The sequence below is a fragment of the Rhipicephalus microplus genome, chromosome 2 (genome assembly GCF_043290135.1).
Source record: "Rhipicephalus microplus isolate Deutch F79 chromosome 2, USDA_Rmic, whole genome shotgun sequence".
Taxonomy (NCBI): domain Eukaryota; kingdom Metazoa; phylum Arthropoda; class Arachnida; order Ixodida; family Ixodidae; genus Rhipicephalus; species Rhipicephalus microplus.
Window position 1 is genome coordinate 18,486,545 of NC_134701.1, and position 19,150 is coordinate 18,505,694.

The 19,150-nt window shown below is 43.9% G+C and overlaps 1 protein-coding gene across 4 annotated transcripts in view; it reads left to right on the forward strand.

Moving 5' to 3' along the window:
* The window catches only part of LOC119169192 (FMRFamide receptor-like), a 1,338,388-nt gene that overhangs the window by 966,639 nt on the left and 352,599 nt on the right, over positions 1-19,150 (forward strand). The gene's annotated exons all lie outside the window — the stretch shown is intronic.

Below are 19,150 nucleotides of genomic sequence, written 5' to 3' on the forward strand. Positions count from 1 at the left end.
TACACTTCTGGTACACTCAATCTTATTGTGGACGCCAGCACATGTTGCTTGTTTGTTCCTTCACTAACAAGACATTGTTTGTCAAAGCGAAGTATGATAAGTTCGTGTCAGGTTTGTTCTCACTGTCTTCGTCTGACACCACCGCAGCCATCATGGGTCCTCGTTTGTACTCGTGGTCTCGCATACATATCACGCAGCAAGCGTCGCGCCAAGTGTACGTGGTGTCTCATTGCGACGGTAGGTGGGCATCATTCTAAAAGCAGCGGATTGTTTTACGAATGCTCACCTCTCTCCCGTGGCCGTGCTGGCTTGTCAAAGAGCGGCATATATGTTTTGTTTTTCCAAAATGAATTATTTGAAACAGAGATTAACTGAAACTGAGTAAAACACACTTTTTGCTACCGACAATATTGTCGGGCCAGCTCTAATAGCTTTTTGTCAGTATGTTCCCTCCCCCGAATACATCAAATAGACATTGTGGCAAGAATATCCATAGCCTGTTATCTTCCGTATTAAGAAAGAAAGTTTGTGATTGGCTCATATAGATTGTAACATTTCTTGTGGGCTTGTACTATCTCGTAAAATAGGTGTAAAATGATTTGAGTGTACTATATAGCAACATTAGCCAATAAAATGAACACCATTCTTGTCTTCTGTTGGCGTCGTGTTTGGTCACATGGGCGTAACAGCGATACACGACTTGAAGAGCCAAGTCCTTCTGCAGGCAAAATGCGCACTATTCTGGACTGCCAGCAGTGCTTTCTTGTTCTTTTCATCTATTGAAGGCCTTGAAAAGTGCTCTCGTTTATTTCAGATCATGCAGTTTCAGACCACTTATTCTTCTTTAGGCAATAGAGCGGTGCCCAATATCTTCATTTCAAATGTGTATTCGTTCAAATATACCTTGTTGGAGCGAACGGAGGACATGACACTTTAGTGCTAAACTGGGAAAGAAATCGTACGATGCCAAAAGAAGTAGAAACGTCAGCCTCCTGTTCTTTATACTCGAGTTGTGTCATCGAACATAATGTCCTTGGATAGGAGCCGACTCTTCCTAAAAAAATCCTTTTTAGGATGTAAACACTGTAGTAAAGCTAATAGGACACAAATTATAAGGTTCATACCGACTATAGTAATTCATCTGCACACTGTTGTGTCATCTCATTATAGAACTCTTTACCCTCATCACTAAAGTGTAAAATTTCTTTCATTATATTTAAACTCAATAGAGCATTATTCGTTAAATGTATGAAGTTCTTTTGAGTGCACCAGATTTATATGTTCAATGATACATTATAATATATATATATATATATATATATATATATATATATATATATATATATATATATATATATATATATATATATATATATATATATATATATATATATATATATATATATATATATATATTCTTATTGTGTGCTTTAATTTCTAGTCTTTTGGTTTTTATTTTATTTTAGACATTCTTTGTTTGTTCAGTTGTTATTGTTATGGTACCTTTAAGTTTACTCCTTATATGCTATGTCTTTGTGCTTGGTTTCTTATATGCCTTTCCACTTTTCATTTACGGTTCTTTCAGTTCTGGCTGCTGCTTTATTTTGTTTTTTTCAATTGTAACCATAACCAAAGGTCCCGTTGCAGTCGCTTACTTCGGGACCCTCATCTGTATTATTTATGATTTTATTCACTCTTGCTCTCATAATAAATAAAACTCGATTGATCGATTGAATGAAATGTCTTAGACGATACCTTGTTGGTTGGTTTGATCCCGATTGTTGACGCAGGATAGGTTGCAAATAAGCTTTAATGAATGAGTTGTTAGACATAAGTGAGCGGGTTATCCAAAACACGTCATTGCTGAAGCGTGCGAGAAGATGCGCAAACGTCCTAAAACAAGAAAAGAACAAAGGCTGGGAATGATGAATGAATCGTCAGGGCAAAAAAGTACGCGGCCATATCGTATACTCACCGTGTCGCACATGGTTTCAAAAACAGAGCTAAATAATATGACAATCACGTGTTTTTTTTTTTTTGTCTTCTGATAAGTTTGTGCTCATGTGTGCAAAAGTGCAAAATAAGACATTACTAAGCAGGGCAAAAGCAAGGAACGTGTTCCTGCACGGAATGTACAGAATGTATAGAGGCCATTGTATATTAAATTCCCTTATTATGCAGTAAAATTTACACTGACCAAACGGTAGATGCATCAACGCTCACTCTCGGGAACACGAACGCTCATTATCAAAGTAAAAACCATACTCCCTCTCCGCGCATTGTGACGAATGCGGCTGTGCAGCCTGTATCAACAACATAACAATACTGTAGAGTTATAAAAATCAGCAAGAGCAGCGATTGAAGCCTTCCACATCCGAAGGAAAAACGCCAGGCCTGCACGGATGGCGCAGCACAGTCACAGCGAAAGCGAGAAGAGCCATCTTTCAGAGCCTTTTCAAAAATCTAATTGGGTAACTACCGCAAGCATACTTTCATGATACCCACTAGGGCATTAATAATATATTTGCGTAGTAGGCTGGCATTCCCTATGCTATTTATCGTCATTTTTCTGAGAAGCGTTGTCTCTGCTGAACACTTGCATGGAATTTTGTGCAATTCTTCATGCAGTGCCTGACGACGATGAGGAATTATAGCTGAAGGGGGTATGCGCCACAGTTAATAGGAGAACAAGAACAAGCTTTTGTAATGGCTTGTAGAGTTGGACGGCCCACTCGTTAGCATTGTACGACGACTGGTTCTTCTTTTGCTGTTTTAAAACGCTTTATAAGTCGTTATAACACGATTGTTTTCCCGACATCAAGCCTGCCTAAGGCAAGTTTGACAACATGTCACAAACACCAGAATAGCTCAGCGCTACAATGCTGGGCTGCGACCCAGTGCAACGGGTTCGAGCCCCAGTGTGTCCTTTGTGCTAGGTTTGCCAACAAGTAACAAGTGCCGGCGTAGCTCAGTGGTAGAATGCTGGGCTGTCACTCAACAGACCCAGGTTTCGAGTCCCACTGTGTTTTTGGCGATAATTTGTTTTATGATTTCACGCGATGTGGTTACGGACACCGGTGGCGGCAGCGGACAATTGTGCGTGGCCCGAGATGTGATCTCATAACAGCTTTAGCTGTAAAACAAAAAAAAAGTGTCAGCATGCCATCAATTTCAAAGAGTGACGCCGAAAGATACATATCTTTCCGAAACCTGCTCAACATGATACAAACGTATATTTTTTCCCTTGCTCGCGGCGGGTTTCGATGTGTTGCTATTAGAGATTTTTTGTTTACATTTTCTGTCAAGTAGCAATTAGCCTGTATTTCACATGTTCTTTTTCAAATAAATTTTAGTCGCTAGTCAGCGCCTCTCTATGTTCTTTTACTTCGTCATCTCATGTGCGCTGTTCAACCAAGATGAACGCGTACCAACTCACTCAGGCTTCCTTTCTTATGAAGAAACCGCCTCTTTGAGTTCATGTTACGATAAGAAATTGCCCTATTTTATTTTTAGCTGTGGTAGAAGTTGAAGATATTAAGTGCGATTAAGTCACGGGGTCGTGACGGGGACGAGTGGAGCACACTGCGAGTCGAATAATAAATTGTTTATTCGGGCGAACCTGTGCCCAGTAAACGGAAAGTCGCACTACAGTAGCAGTCTTGGACTGATAGCGGCGAACGGAGCGTCGGCCGTCGATCAACAACTGACAAGCGGCGAAGCGCGTCGGCATTTATACTCTTGCCGTCGAATGTTCTAGCGTTATCGCTGGCGGTGGCGTAGGTGCCAGAATAATCTGTACAGTTCGCAAAGTAGGCGTGATCTTATCGAAATTATCTACTACAGTCCGGAAGCTTCTCGAAAAATGCAGGCGTGGTTTGCGCTGAGAATTGTGTAGTGTTTTGGGACGATAATAAAACTTGGGAAATGGAACGTGGCAATATTAGGCGCGCTTAAGTGAGCTTTTGCTGAGTTTGAGTTTCCGCATTTGGCTTCATTTTAGCCAGAAGAAACGCCGCAAGTGTCTGATGAATTGCAGCGCTATCAAGCGTGTTTGCATTGATAGAGCCGTGCGCGTGAACCGTGCATGGTGCCATGAATGGCGATGGTTCGTTGCACAAATGTCACAGCGCATCGAAATTTTTGACAGAGGCACACCGCCATGAAGTGCCGTCATCCCTGACAAAGGAAATTCTCACTATCCGTGAGCACGGTTTTGTCTCTCGATGTATAATTCAAAGTGCTGAAACGGTGTAGCACTTGAGCGCAGTCACGTTGTTTCATTTCATATTTTTGGACTTCTTTTATACACCAGTAAAACGAACAACGAAGCCTGCATATTGTCACAAAAGTTCTTTTTTCGTAGTTCTGGAATTCTCTTAACATTTTAGCGAAACTCACTGGGCCCTAAAGCGAATATCAAAGATTTGCACTACTGACTTATCATACGCGATATAAAAATGCAGGAACGAGCGCCACATGACAGCAAGCTATGTGTTGTTGGTTTCGTCCAAGCATAAGTATTCGCCTTTTTTAAAGTAATTGGTTGCACAATCTCGTTAAAGAAATCTGTAATTTGTATCCGCAGTTGGTCCATCGCCTCCAGAAGGACGACTAACCCTGAAAGGTCATGCTAAGCCTCGTGGCAATGCACGGGCCTGGACTCAACATTAAGCGCGCTTCCATGATCACCTTGGCAGCGTCGGGCCAAATCGTGTTCGCGAATGCCGGGTCTGTGGGCCACAAGCAGTCACTCCTTTCCCGCACATCTCGAAGCAAGCGGCCGCTTTATCGAGGCGCCAGGCGTCGTCGTTAAATAATCATTACGCACCGTGGACCGCGTCCTAAGTCATGTACGAGAGGCCGTGTCTCGTGTTTCAGGTGGACGCCTTAACCCGCAGCCGAGCAGCGCCCTCGAGGCATCTTCCCCGCTCCTGCTTGACGGGAGGGCCTGCGAAGGACGCTGAATAAGAGATGGTTTTTAATGAAGTGGCAGCGCCTGTTGACGAATACAGCGGCTGCCTCCAGGTGTTTCGCAAGATGTTCGTTTCGTTCCTTTTGCCCTACGCTGCAGGGTGAGGCGCTCCGGTCTTACACTGTTGTCACGTGGCCGGTGCTTTCGGATGTTCCGAATTATAGATAAGGGTCGCATAAAATATTGCTGCCCTTATGATACCTCTACGTACGCGTTGAAACGCGTCGTGCTTGCTTTTATGTTGCATTAAATGAATGTGATCATTGAGAGCGTACAAAAGGTATGATTTTTAGAGTTATGCCTTGTTAACTCCTTGAATATGAATGGGTTTGGCAGTCTCAATTTTTTCGCTGTTAACGCTGCCATCAATGCATGTGCGTAACTTGTTACCCCCCTCACCCTGCCGCGGTGGTCTAGTGGCTAAGGTACTCGGCTGCTGACCCGCAGGTCGCGGGTTCAAATCCCGGCTGCGGCGGCTGCATTTCCGATGGAGGCGGAAATGCTGCAGGCCTGTGTGCTCAGATTTGGGTGCACGTTAAAGAACCCCAGGTGGTCGAAATTTCCGGAGCCCTCCACTACGGTGTCTCTCACAATCATATGGTGGTTTTGGGACGTTAAACCCCACAAATCAATCAATCAATCAATCAACTTGTTATCCCAATAATATTATTTGTTCCTAATTTGATTTCGCCCTGAACCAGTGCAAAGTATTGGAACCAAAAAAATAAAACAAGAGAAACTCTCTGCACTTAATTCTTCTATCTCTATTTTCTTACCTACGTTAGACGCACATTTTGGGCAGGGATGTCACGGTGTCGTGACGGGGACGAATGGAGCACAATGCGAGTCGAATAATAAATTGTTTATTCGGGCGAACCTGTGCCCAGTAAACGGAAAGTCGCACTACAGTAGCAGTTTTGGACTGATAGCGGCGAACGGAGCATCGGCCGTCGATCAACAACTGACAAGCGGCGAAGCGCGTCGGCATTTATATTCTTGCCGTCGAATGTTTTAGCGTTATCGCTGGTGGCGGCGTAGGTTCCAGAATAATCTGTACAGTTCGCAGAGTAGGCGTGATCATATCAAAATGATCTACTACAGTCCGGAAGCTTCTCGAAAAATGCAGGTGCGGTTTGCGCTGAGAATTGTGTAGTGTTTTGGGACGATCACAAAACTTGGGAAATGGAACGTGGCATTGCCCCCTTCTGAAAAAAGGCATCGTCCTGATGCTTTACCTGAAGATGAAGGTACAACAATAATGCAAGAAAGTACAATGAATAAAATAGGATACAATAATAATACAAAACACACTGTTTCAGTTCGTCAACGTGCATGAAACGGCTTGAGGCGCGTGACATGGACGACTTCAGGTCGCGATCGGCGTCGTTGAGAGTTTGTGATGCTGTCGGGGACAACTCCGTCATCAGTGGGTCGTTCGCTGCAAAGTTAAAGAAAGTTAGGACAGCTTGGGAAGGCACTGAAATCCGCACAGCTGGAGGTCATCTCGTAACGCCTGCAGGAATCTGCACAGCGAGAGTCACCATTAACGGCCGTATTTATCCTGCAGCCTTCGTAGTCCTACAGCGTTGCTCGAGAGATGTCATCCTTGGCATGGACTTCTTATGCCTCCATGGTGCTGTCATCAACCTAAAAACAATGTCGATAACGTTATCCACAGAAGAAGCACTACCGCCGCGCACGCCGTCAGGAAAACACGCCTTGAATGTGCTGGAAGAACAAGTCACCATTCCGCCTCGCTCAAGCGTCATTATTTCAGTCGGCGCTCCTAAATCACCTGACTTGGAAGGCGTCGTTGAAGGCAGTGAGCATCTGTTGGTCACCTGAAATAATTGCGTTGCAAGAGGAATTGCAGAGCTGAGGGAAGGCAAAGCAACGGTTCTGCTCACGGATTTCTGCAATGGGTACAAACATGTGAACAAAGAACAACGGTCGCATACATCGAAGAAGTTGTCGAAGCCACCAGTGCTTTCGCCCTCGTCGATTCTGCGGAACCTGCTCAGAGGAAGCAAGCCCCTCCCATAGCTTTCGATGTCAATCCCAGACTTCTGAACTATAAGCAAGAACAGCTCAAGACCCTGCTCCTGCAATACGAAGATTGCTTTTCGTCGTCATCAAAAATTCGGCAGACCGCAATCACGAAACATCGCATCGTGCTGTATTCCCTCAAATTTACCTCGCCTTGTATAGCCTAAAATGTGATCTCATTTATATATATATATATATATATATATATATATATATATATATATATATATATATATATATATATATATATATATATATATATATATATACTTTTTCGTTGTTTTTGCACTGATCCTGCCTGTAAACTGTTCATTCCGATTCCTCCCCCCCTTACCCAATGCCCTGTTCTGGGGCCTGTAAGGTTTTTTTTGAATAAAGAATAAAGAATAAAGAATAAGCGAAGAAAATGTCAGACGACTCCATCAGAGTCCGTACAAGGTTTCGACGCGAGAACGTGAGGCCATGAAGAGACAAGTTGATGAAATGCTGCGGGAAGACATTATCCAGCCGTCCAAGAGTCCATGGGCATCCCCCGTGGTGTTTGTAAAGAAAAAGGATGGGACCCTACGTTTCTGCGTCGATAATCGCCACCTGAATAAAATCACAAGAAAGGACGTGTATCCTCTCCCACGAATAGACGACGCACTTTATCGGCTCCATAACGCCAAGTACTTTTTGTCAATGGACCTGAAGACTGGCTATTGGCAAATCGAAGTCGACGAAAGAGAGAAGATGGCGTTTATAATACCGGACGGCCTCTTCAAGTTTAAGGTGATGCCCTTCGGTCTTTGCTCAGCAGCTGCAACTTTTCAACGCATTATGGATACAGTACTGGCAGGATTGAAGTGACAGAGTTGCCTTGTGTACTTGGACGACGTCGTCGTGTTTTTCTCGAGTTTCGACGAGCATATTTGGCGCCTTGAAGCTGTACTTCAAGCCATGAAGACGTCCGGACTCACCTGAAGCCAGAAAAGTGCAGATTTGCGTACGAGGAGCTCTTGTTTCTGGGGAACATTATTAGCAAGTCTGGAGTTCGTCCCGATCCGCGGAAACCAGCCGCCATCGCCGACTTCCCGCCACCCACTGACAAAAAGGCGGTGCGCCGATTTCTCGGCCTGTGCGCCTATTATAGGCGGTTCGTGAAAAACTTCGCCCACATCGCCGATACTCTCACTAACCTTAACAAGGCCAACGTGGAGTTCAAGTGCGAAACGCCGCAGGAACACGCTTTCCAGGAGCTTAAACATCGCCTCCAGACGCCTCCGTTACTTGCCCATTTCGACGAATTCGCTGAGACAGAAATACACACTGGCGCAAGCAGCGTAGGTCTTGGCGCCGTTCTTGTGCAGAGGGCTGACAGATTTGAAAGGGTTATTAGTTACGCCAGCCGATCGCTATCCAAAGCAGAAGCCAATTATTCCACAACAGAAAAGGAGTGCCTCGCCATCATCTGGGCTACGTTGAAATTTCGCCCCTACCTGTACGGCAGGCCCTTTAATGTTGTGAGCGACCACCATGCCTTGTGTTGGCTAGCCACCTTGAAGGACCCTTCAGGTCGCCTCGCACGATAGAGCCTGAGACTTCAAGAATATGACATTACTGTCATTTACAAGTCCGGCAAGAAACACTCCGACGCCAACTGTCTCTCTCGTGCGCCTGTCGACCAACCACCACCCGACGACCCAGATGACGACTACTTCTTTGGGACGATAACAAAACTTCGGAAATAGAACGTGGCAATATGTGCATGTCGTTCAAAGAGTTTGTACTATTTAGTAGTGGTACGGGCGAAACAGTAAAAAAATACCTGGCCTGCGCGGAACGCGCAGCACATTCAGAGCGAAAGCTAGGAGGGTGGCATTTGAGAGTCTCTTTTAAAAAATATTTTGGCTACTGCCACACGCACACTTGCAGGGTACCCACCTTGCCACAAATCATAATTTTTATGTATTAGCGAGACACTCACTATGTCTTCCTTCGTCATTAATCGGACAAGCATGGTACCCGCTCCGCACTTGCAAGGAATTTTGTATACCTTTTTGGAGCTGTCGCTGACGAAGGTGAATTATGCCAAGCGCTCCTGTGATTGGGTCGTACCTATCGACGACCCACTTTTTACGGAATTTACATTGTGTGACACCTGGTTGTTCCTTGGCGGGTTATTACAAAGCAGTTTATTACATAGGTAATGCGATTTCTTTCCGGACATGAAGCCTGTGTATGGTCACTTTGCAACAAAGTTTCAAGCACTGGCGTATGTCAATAGTAGAATACTGAGTTGGCACGCAGGCGAGCCGGATTGAAATCCCACTCTGCTCTAGGTGTTTTTTGTTTACCTAATATTTTCTCATTTCGTACGATAGTTGTTACGGCCAGCTGTGGTGGCGGTGATGGCGGACAAGTACGGCGCACGTGACATTTGTTGTGATCTCATAGCAGGTTTGGCTGCAATTTTTAAACGTCCGTCATATTAGTGCGAAGATATATTTTACCCAATACATTTATGGTGGAGATACAGGAATTCGAACAATGCGCACTGCAAGTCTCTTCCTCTGGGCATGTCGCATTTGTGTAGGCATTATCATGTTTATCATCTTTACCTGAGTTTTATTGAGACGCTATTTCATATGAGCCCTGCCTCTAACTTAGAAGGCCGTGTATAAAAACGTCACTTTGATTCTCGTGACTGTGTCTTGCGCTACTACTAGAGCATCATGTCTTTCCATCGAACAATACTCCTCACAAAGAGGAGATTTCAAGGTCGAAGCACCTCAGGGTTCATTTATTGTTGTTATTGTTCCGCGTACTCGGACAAGTGATCTCGCTCCATAGTCTCCATCATATTTTCCGCACAAGATGTGAGAGAGATGGGGCGAAGGTTGTCCGTGTTTATGGCTTTGCCGGCTTTCGGAATGAAAATGGCCAGGGCGGTATTTCATTCGATTGGAAGGGGTGTCCCACCAAGCCAGGCTGAGTTTATGTACCCGAGGAGTGCGTCGTAGGCCGGATCGGAAGGTTTGGCAAGTAAATTCAATGTTACTTAGTCTCTCCCCGGCGCCGTTCCTCGCCTAAGTTTAGTCAGGGCCACCTTCAGGTCATGGAGCTGGAACGGTTGATCCAGCTCCGCATTCTCAGAACCTGCATACGAGTATGCTGGCCCTTGGATGGCATGCCGGACACAGAGGTACTGATCGCGTAGTTTGCATGCAAATTTTGAGGTGTCTCAATCGAAGGCATGGATCACCCGTTGGAGGTGTTTTTGTGGCTCTGGTTTGGGTCGGATCAATTAAGGCGTGAAAGAGACGCCAAGTGTTCCAACTGGACATTTGTCTAGCAGCCGTGTTGCATCTGTGTACCCAATTCAAGTCGGCGAGCTGGGTCACGTACTCTGCCGCTCACTAGGTGAGCTCGGCAATGCAAATTTTGAGTTTCCGATTGTGTTTTTGGCAGCGCCATCTGCGGACGAGGCTGTTCCACGCCTCCCAGAAGTGAAGAGGGTATTTTTCACCATCGGCGTAGTCTCTGAGAGTTGAACTTGAGTATCCGTCGAACGAAGGTGCGTGACCAATGCTTTTGACCAAGCGTAGTAACCTGTTTCGTGAATAGAGGCCAGATTAGGGTAGGGTTTCCGAAACTTTGTCCAGTCAGGTATGCGGGTTTGGGCATAGGGTCTTGACATTGGTTTGGTTGTGACAGTGGTGTGGAGTATGCAGTGGTTACTGCCGAGGGTTTCCTCTGTGTTGGCCCAGTCTGCATGTCTAATGTTTTTGGTGAAGATAAGGTCTGGAGACGTGTCCCGAGTCACGGAGTTACCTACCTGCGTTGAATGTTCAGGGTCAGTGTGAAGAGTGAGGCCCAGCGTGGACACAAGTTCCGCCAGCGCATATCCCCACAGTGTGCTGTGAGCGTTGAAATCACCCACGATCACCAGGGAATCATTGCCGGCAGCCCTCAGAGTGCGACTGAAGAGTGCTGCAAACATTACATTTTTAAGTCTGGGGGAACAATATATGTGAAATACGTGGAGTGGCATCTTGTTTAATAAGTGGAATAAGTTTCACCATCACGTAGGAATACACAGTTTGAAGTTACAAGTCGACAAGGTTAGCTGTATAATTTTTCTGCACACAGACGCAAGAAGAAGGGTCCTACTGGAAAGTGATGATTTTATAAGGGTGGCGCCAATCCCTGGCTCCTGGTGGGCAACCACCTCCGGAAGGGGGTCAAGAGTTGAGAGGAAAAGTTGAAGATGCGCCCGCTTCGTGCGGGACCTAAAGCCTCGACAATTCCACTGAACAATGATCGCTTGTCGGAGTTTTTGGAAAACCAACACATATTTGCAGAAACAATGTTCAGGTTCTACCTGCACCGGTCCGCACAGGATGTCCTGCTTCTATTAGACCACGAAATTCTAAATCCTGTCGAATACCCTCCTAGTGACAAGGCAGTACTCGCCCTTGATTTGAAGGCGGTCTTTGAAAACGTCACACATGGCATAATGCTGAAGCACCTTTCCCAATTCAACTGTGGACACAACACGTTTCAATACATTCGACAATTGCGCTCTGACCGACAGTCGTACATCCGAATACAAGATGAATAACATGGCCCCTATCAATTAGGTACGAGAGGCACCCCACAGGGTGCAGTGCTCTCACCCGCATTGTTTATACTGGCTATGATGAAACCCCCGGCTCAGCTGGGTAATGTTGAAGGCATACAGCACGTGCTGTATGCCAACAATATTACCATATGGGCTAAACACGGATCAATAGGAGACATAGAAGCCAACCTGCAGCAAGCGGCAGAGATCGTGGACGCCTACGTCACCGCTGCGATCTCCAATGCTCCCTGACCAAAGTGTAATTTGTTCACATGCGCCCCTTGGCAAAGTGCACTGTCGAAATTGAACTGTCCTTACGAAGCGGACCCATCTTAGAACACGATGAGATCAGAGTACTGGGTCTGTATTCATAAACATCGCCGAGTCGACACAATGTTTACAACACTGCATAAGGTGGAAGACCAGATGGGCCATATGGTCTATCGTGTTTCCAACAAGCGGGGGCAGTTACGTTGCAAAGATGCCTTGCAGCTTGCGCATGCATTCGTAGCCAGTCGAGTCCTCTACTCGGCTCTCACAATATAGTAATTACGTCGGGGCCACTGCGTCCCGTAGCATCATATAGGCTCCAGCTCACATGGGCCTCGAAGGCAAGGAAACGGCAGACGCCGCTTCCCGCGCGCTCACTCTCCGGGTAACGCCTTCGTACCTTTCCGGAATGGATCGTGAACCTAATCCGGCCTTAACACTTTGATAAATTTCTAAATCCTATCAATTTGGCAACGCGATTTATCATAAATCCTGTGAAGGTCTTACAAAGGCTGAGGAACACCTACTCCTCCACCTTTACATCAAAACACTGCTGTAGCCGGCAGTTTTCAAATGTCTTCATTGTGCTTGTACAGGAAAATGCCCGCACTATGCAGAGAAGTCCTCTGACATCTTCCACATGGTGTGGGAATGCCAGTCAACTTCGCACCTCACCCCAAAACCAAACCTCATCCGGAAAGACTGGGAGCCAGCCCTGCTCAGCTGTTCCAACCTGGCAATCCAGAAGGCCCTGGTCAACCGAGCTCAAGTCGCGTTGGCTGCCTATGGACTTCTGTAACGAGGAGCCCACCTAGTGTGTGTGAAGGGCGACCTGCATCGGCCCATCTTTCTCTAACTCCTTGTATATATATAAATAACAGTTTTTTTCTCTCCTTATTTGTTATTCGTTTATTCATGTATTTATTTATTCGTTCACTCACACAGCTTCTACAGGCTTCAGCTTGAGTATTGCGTGAGAGAAATGGGAATATACAGCGCATATTAACAATAGTTGAAGCATGAAAACACTAATATACTAAATATAACAAATAACAACCAGGAAGTTAAGTTACATATTTGTTGGCGAGAGTCAACAGGACATGCAGATAATAAAGAAAATGCAGAGATGCTCATTTGTAAGGGTACATCACATTACCACAACAAATTATACAATAGCAGCGACGAGGATTATACATCAATCATCTTCCAAAGGTTCAAGCCACTGGTGAGAAAATGGTACTAACTTTTTGACGAAGCAATACAGGATAACTAATGTGAACAGCGCTGTCAGGAAGATCATTATATATTTCAAGCGCTACTGGTATTGCCAAATAATTGAATGCGTTGATGTGTCCAAAAATGCGTTTTGAAGAACAGCTATTGTGCAAACGCCGCGAAGTACGTATCTGCTAGGTGAGAGGGAAAGTGCTGGCGTATTTTGTCAAACAGGCTGCTCGGAGATCTTTCGGCGCGAATCTAAGGAAAGAAATGATAGCAATGATTTATTGTGAGTGATACTCGAATGTCAGCTGTAATTTTTACCAACGAAGCGCATGGCACGGTTTTGCAAACGTTTAAGGGCGTTGATTGGATAGGCCTGATAAGGTCACCAAACTGGTGAGGGAAATTCAAGTTAAGGGCGAAGGAAGGTTGAATATGCAAGTGGTTTGGTCAATGTTGGAGCCGCACGAAGGTTACGTTTTAGGTAACCAAGAGTGCGGGATGCCTGCGCTGAAGTTTCGTCAATATGCGTGGACCATGACAGTGAGACTGAAAGATACATGCCAAGGTATTTATAAGATTATTTTCGTGTCACATGACCGTTATTACGAGTACAAATAATGAGAAAAAAATAATTTCTTGCTTGTTAGGGTCATTAGCTTGAATTTCTCACTATTAGGTGTCTTTTGCCAGCGTGAGCTAAAAAAAATTATGAGATCTAGGTCTTTCTGAAAAACAAGGTGATCTGACGAAGAAGTTATCTTGAAATATATGATACAATCCCATGCAAAGAGGAGTATGTATGAGGAGATATGCGATGGCAGGTCCCTGATGTAAATTAAAATCAAGAGAAGACCCAAAACTGCGGGATGTACCCACTGCATTTATGTTTGATTTTGAAAAGCAAATGTGAAATCAATAACATATGTAGTATGAAGAACAAATGTAACATGAATAACAGATCTAACATGAATAACAGATGCAAGATGTATAAATTATAGAAACGATGATCGACGCTTGACTTCAGTGTTGGATGGAATGTACGAATGTGCTTCCAGAAAACATGGAAGGCTTCCGTACACGCTGCTGCACCATGGCTGCCATTTTAGACCTTGTCACTTATGTAGATCAAGACAACTACGGAAGAATCGTCATTGCAGTATTTCTAGATATAAAGCGAGCATTCTACACAACCAGCCACACTCACGTACTACACGGTTTAATTCAGTTGTGAATAGTTGGCAGAACACTCAGAGAGATTGAAGAATCCTTAAGAGACAGCAAATATTCATTGAAACAGCTGACGGCAAAAGTAAACAGCATGAAGTTAGTCAAGGTGTTCTACAGGGTAGCGTACTAAGCTCTTTTTTATTTATTGCGTTATGCCTGAATTATCCCCTATCTTACCTAGTATGAAATATTCACTATATGCAGACGATGTGTGCATATGGGCACTAGGCCCGAGTATTCAAGCAGTTCAGCGAAAACTTCAAGATGGCCTGCTAATAATTATTGACTTTTTTAAGAGCAGAGGCATGATTCTTTCTCATAAGAAAATAGCTGTACTTCTATTCACAAGCAAATGCTTTAAAAAATTTAAGCTTCAGATAGTCTCTCAGCGCTGACAACTTGTGTGACATCACAAAATTTTTGGGGTTATACTAAACAGACGTCTGTCTTGGGCTCCGCAGGTAAAATCATTAGAGTAAAAAGTCAACTCCCTAATCAATATATTACGTCGACTGACCGGAGTGAGATGAGGTGGTTAATGCTCGTCTTCATTGCAAGTACATTAAGCAATCATTCGGCAAGGACTAGCTTACTCTGCCCCGGTTTGACATGGGATATTCCGTAATGTAGAGGAGAGGATCCAAAGATTGTTGGCCAGAAGCCCTCGTATATGTCTAGGTGAACCCCAAGCGTCTGCTAGTGCTTTCGTAATTGCGGGGTCTCGTCAACCGTCTTTACATGCTATGAAATTCACGGAATCTTGTCGGCATTATGTTGAGTTGGATATTCAACACCATAATCATCCCCTATACCGAGCTATTCAGGAGAGATCAGCTGCAAGAATACATAAAATATTCTAGAATGCAAGAGTTTACGGCCTACGCATGAATACTGGCCTCCATGTGCATCCCTCCTACCATGGCGACTCTCTATGCCCGATATTACAACTTTGATTCCAGGATTAACTTGTCAGAATTATATGCCTGTAATTGCAATAAAGCAATTAACTTTAACACATCTTTATACCGATTATGAAGACTATATTTACGTGTATATTGATGGATCATGTCTGTATCAAAGCTTTACGTCGGCATTCTTTGTACTTGCATACCAAGCGAGAAAAGCTTTTAAGTTAAGCCATTTCACAACACCCACAATGGCAGAGCTTTATGCGATCCCCCGTGCTTTGCGCTTCATCTGTTTACAGCCACGTCCACTTCAATGGGTAGTTATCAGCGACTCATAGTCCTCATTAGTTTCTTTAAAAGGAATCAGCTTGCTCAACAAAGCTAGTGGGCTCGCATATAAAATACAGAGGGCGTACACAATATCAAAAGATTTAAACCGCACATAAATGTTCCGGTGGGTGCGAAGCCACTGTGAAATCACAGGAAATAACAAAGCTGATCACATTGTACATGCAACACACCAGGAAAATATTATGTGACTGCTACCTCTATCGATGAGCGGTGCACGATGTCTAGTAAATAGCTGAGCCGTCAACTGTTTGTGGAAACCTGGTTCAAAAATGATGCTCCAAATTCTCAGTTATATAACTTTAATCCCGTTATAAATTTTAATATTGCGTTAAAGGTTAGCCGATCGGTAGAAACAGTCATCCATTGGTTTCAACTTGGTGCAGCCTACATGAAGAGAAGTATTTTGAGAAGTACTTTGATTTGGGCTAGTCGGTTCATAGTGCTCACATAGAAAGGGCAGCACAAAAACTCGGAAAAAAAGAAGGACAGTAGAGACAGAGCGCTGACTAACAATTGAAATTCTATTGCCATCACCTGTGCATATATAATGTGCCTAAAATGTGGTTAAGATGAGGTCTTGAAGGAAGAAAAGTAGGCTGGTTTTAACCAGTGATAAAAACTGCAAACGATAAAATCTTCAAAGGAACTCGCGCAAGCGTGATGAGTGAAATTCATCACGTCATGATAAAGCAAAAGACACGGAAAATCAATGAAAGCCTCTAAGATAACTAAATTCAGCGTCAGACAAGGATATGGAAGGCCTGCTCACGCACTTGTCACCCGCTTCATGAATGAAGAAAGCCTCAACAATCTCGCGCTCTATCTTGTCCTTCCCCATTAAAAAAAACCGAGTACTAATAAAGTCAGGCGAGCAACCACAACGCCTGCAATGGTCAGCCAGAAAACCACTGGTCCTATTGCGTACATTATAGTCATGCTCCTTCGCCCTTTCAATAAAACACCGGCCAGTTTAGCAAATGTACTCAAGTCGACAACTTAAAAGAAACCTATAAACTACATTGGAAATACAATCTGTGAACCTGTTCCTGTGTTTGGTTGTGGGCGTTACACGAAGGTACACGAATGCATTCCTGCATAAAATAAGAAAAGCTAGCAGTCCTACCTGCTTATGTGGAAGAAGCTGAAAAAGATGTCGAGCACATTATTCTTCCTTGTAAACATTATGAGTACATCGAAAGAGCTTTTTGCAAAAACTAAACTCTTTGTATAAGTGACCTCTATCAATTTGCAAAAATCTTGGGTCCTTGGCCAAAAGGGAAGATACGAGCCACTGCAGCGCGTGCAGCCGTTCACTTTCTGGAGGATTCAGAAAGAGCTCAAAAGTACTGAACAAAAAATGTATTATCGCCATTGTTAAGTGGTACGTTTCAAAACAATATTTTCATGTTTCACTACGATAATTTTTGAGAAAACCTTTCTGAAAACAGTTCACAAGTTAAGTGACGAGAATACCTTAGACATTTTATTGAACTTTCATGTTTACTGTGAACACCTAAATTGGCGTGATTATTTGTGTTATTACAAACTCTGTGTGATGTGGATCATTTCTATCTAGTATGTGAGCATTTCTGTCTGGTGCGGACACTCAGTCTCTAAAAGCGTGGACTCATTGCGTGAGCGATGTGCTATGCACATCACTCACGCAATGTGTGTGTGCTACAAAATATGCGATGTCGACTTTTTTGGAAGAGGAGAGGAGGAGCCGGTGCCACGCATTGGCACCAACCTCTTCTTCTAAGCATTTAATAAAACATCACATATGTAACTTGAATAACAGATAGAACTTACGGTTACATCTGATAAAGGAGATAAAGAGGAATTAGTGACGGTATACTGCTAACAGAATGAAAGAAAGTTTCTGAACCTGAATAAATTCAAAGAGTCTGGAATTAGTGACAATACCTTAGGTGACAATGCCGAACGTGATCAAATACTTTAAAGAAATCGGTGAATATGCAGTCTATGTCATATCACTTATTCATGAGCGTGAATAAATCATTTGTGAATTTCTTAATTGAGGGTCACATAAGAAAACCTTTCCGAACACATGTGGGTTCCGCTAAAAAGAAAATTGTTAGCTTCAACGTTCTTTGCGACATTTGATGCAATGACATATTCTAGCAGTTTACACTGAATACAAGTAATATGCGGTGATAATGACTAACGTCGGATTCCTTGCTGAATTTGATTACAATTATGATTATGCCAATTTTTATTCATGTGATATCTCGCCTGTTGATGATTTATTGAAGATGTGGGCGAGTATGATTCTAGATGATGTAATGGTCTGTTTCAGAATTTGAGTGTTAATACCAGGGCCTCCTGCGCACGTCGATATTTTCATATCTCTAATGAGTGCTGAGATTCCAGCGATAGTGACGATATGGTGTTCATGTACTTGTAATCAACTTGTGTCGATGGAAGGTATGAGTAGTCTTTCTTTGTAGATAAACTCGTGAAATAAGTAATACACATGGTGGCACAATCTTCGGAATCAACATTTCTTCCTTCATCTACCAGTGACAAATCATCAAAGATGTCAGTAGGAGAAATGAATTTGTAGAACCTTTCGCTGTTGTTTTTCATGAGCAATTGAAGGTCACAAGACATAAGTTTGTGTTTAGCACCATGAAGGGCATGACAGTTGGTTTTTTTTTTCAGCAGTCCGATGTGTTTCCTGGGGCTCAGGGATGCCCTTGAGCTTTGCCGCCTTGAATAGACGTTTTTTTTTTCTTGCTTTTAATAGCGTGCAGCAATCCATGGGACCATGGTTTAGATATTGTTTTTATAAGAAAGATACGTGGTATGTGCGCATAAGCCAACTCGATTAGTTTATGTTGAAGACAAGAACAGTTTTTCCCGACTGAGCGAGAGGAGAACAACGGAAGGAAAGTATTGCAAAAGCTCCTAAGGCCGTGGTTGATGGCTTCGATATTCGATTTACTGTAGTTGTATATATGTTTTTGTCCTACGTTTCTGGAACCCACGGTAACTCGATCGCAGTGGCCAGAAGCAAGGGTCACTCAACCCAGGGTCATAAGCTAAAGTTCTCGCGTTACCAGGAGCAGATGCCTGTTTCCATCACAGCACATGATGGTACTCATTATGCGTTATAACGACGCCGATGAAGTATAAGCACGCCGACGATAGTATATAGGCGATGGATATGAAGAATAAGTGCGTTCCAGACCACACATTCTCTTTCTGCCATCACGGCTCAGTACATGCAAGGTACCCATTATACGTCATGACGATGACACCAAGAATGATGAAGAACAAGCGGATTGCAGGCCACACATTCTCTTTTTGCTAAAAAGGTAAACGATCAAGAAACACTCGCTCGTGAAAGGCGAAGCTGCTACTCCGAAGGCGAGAGCACGGCATAGGCGACCCGAGGTATAGGCAGACTACAAGCTACACATTTGCCACTGCTTCCCGAGTGCTCGGGAAGCAGCGGGAAAATGGCAACGCCGACACCAAGCTGCTACACCGGAATGGGAACAAGCTGCTACACCGGAGTCGGGCGCA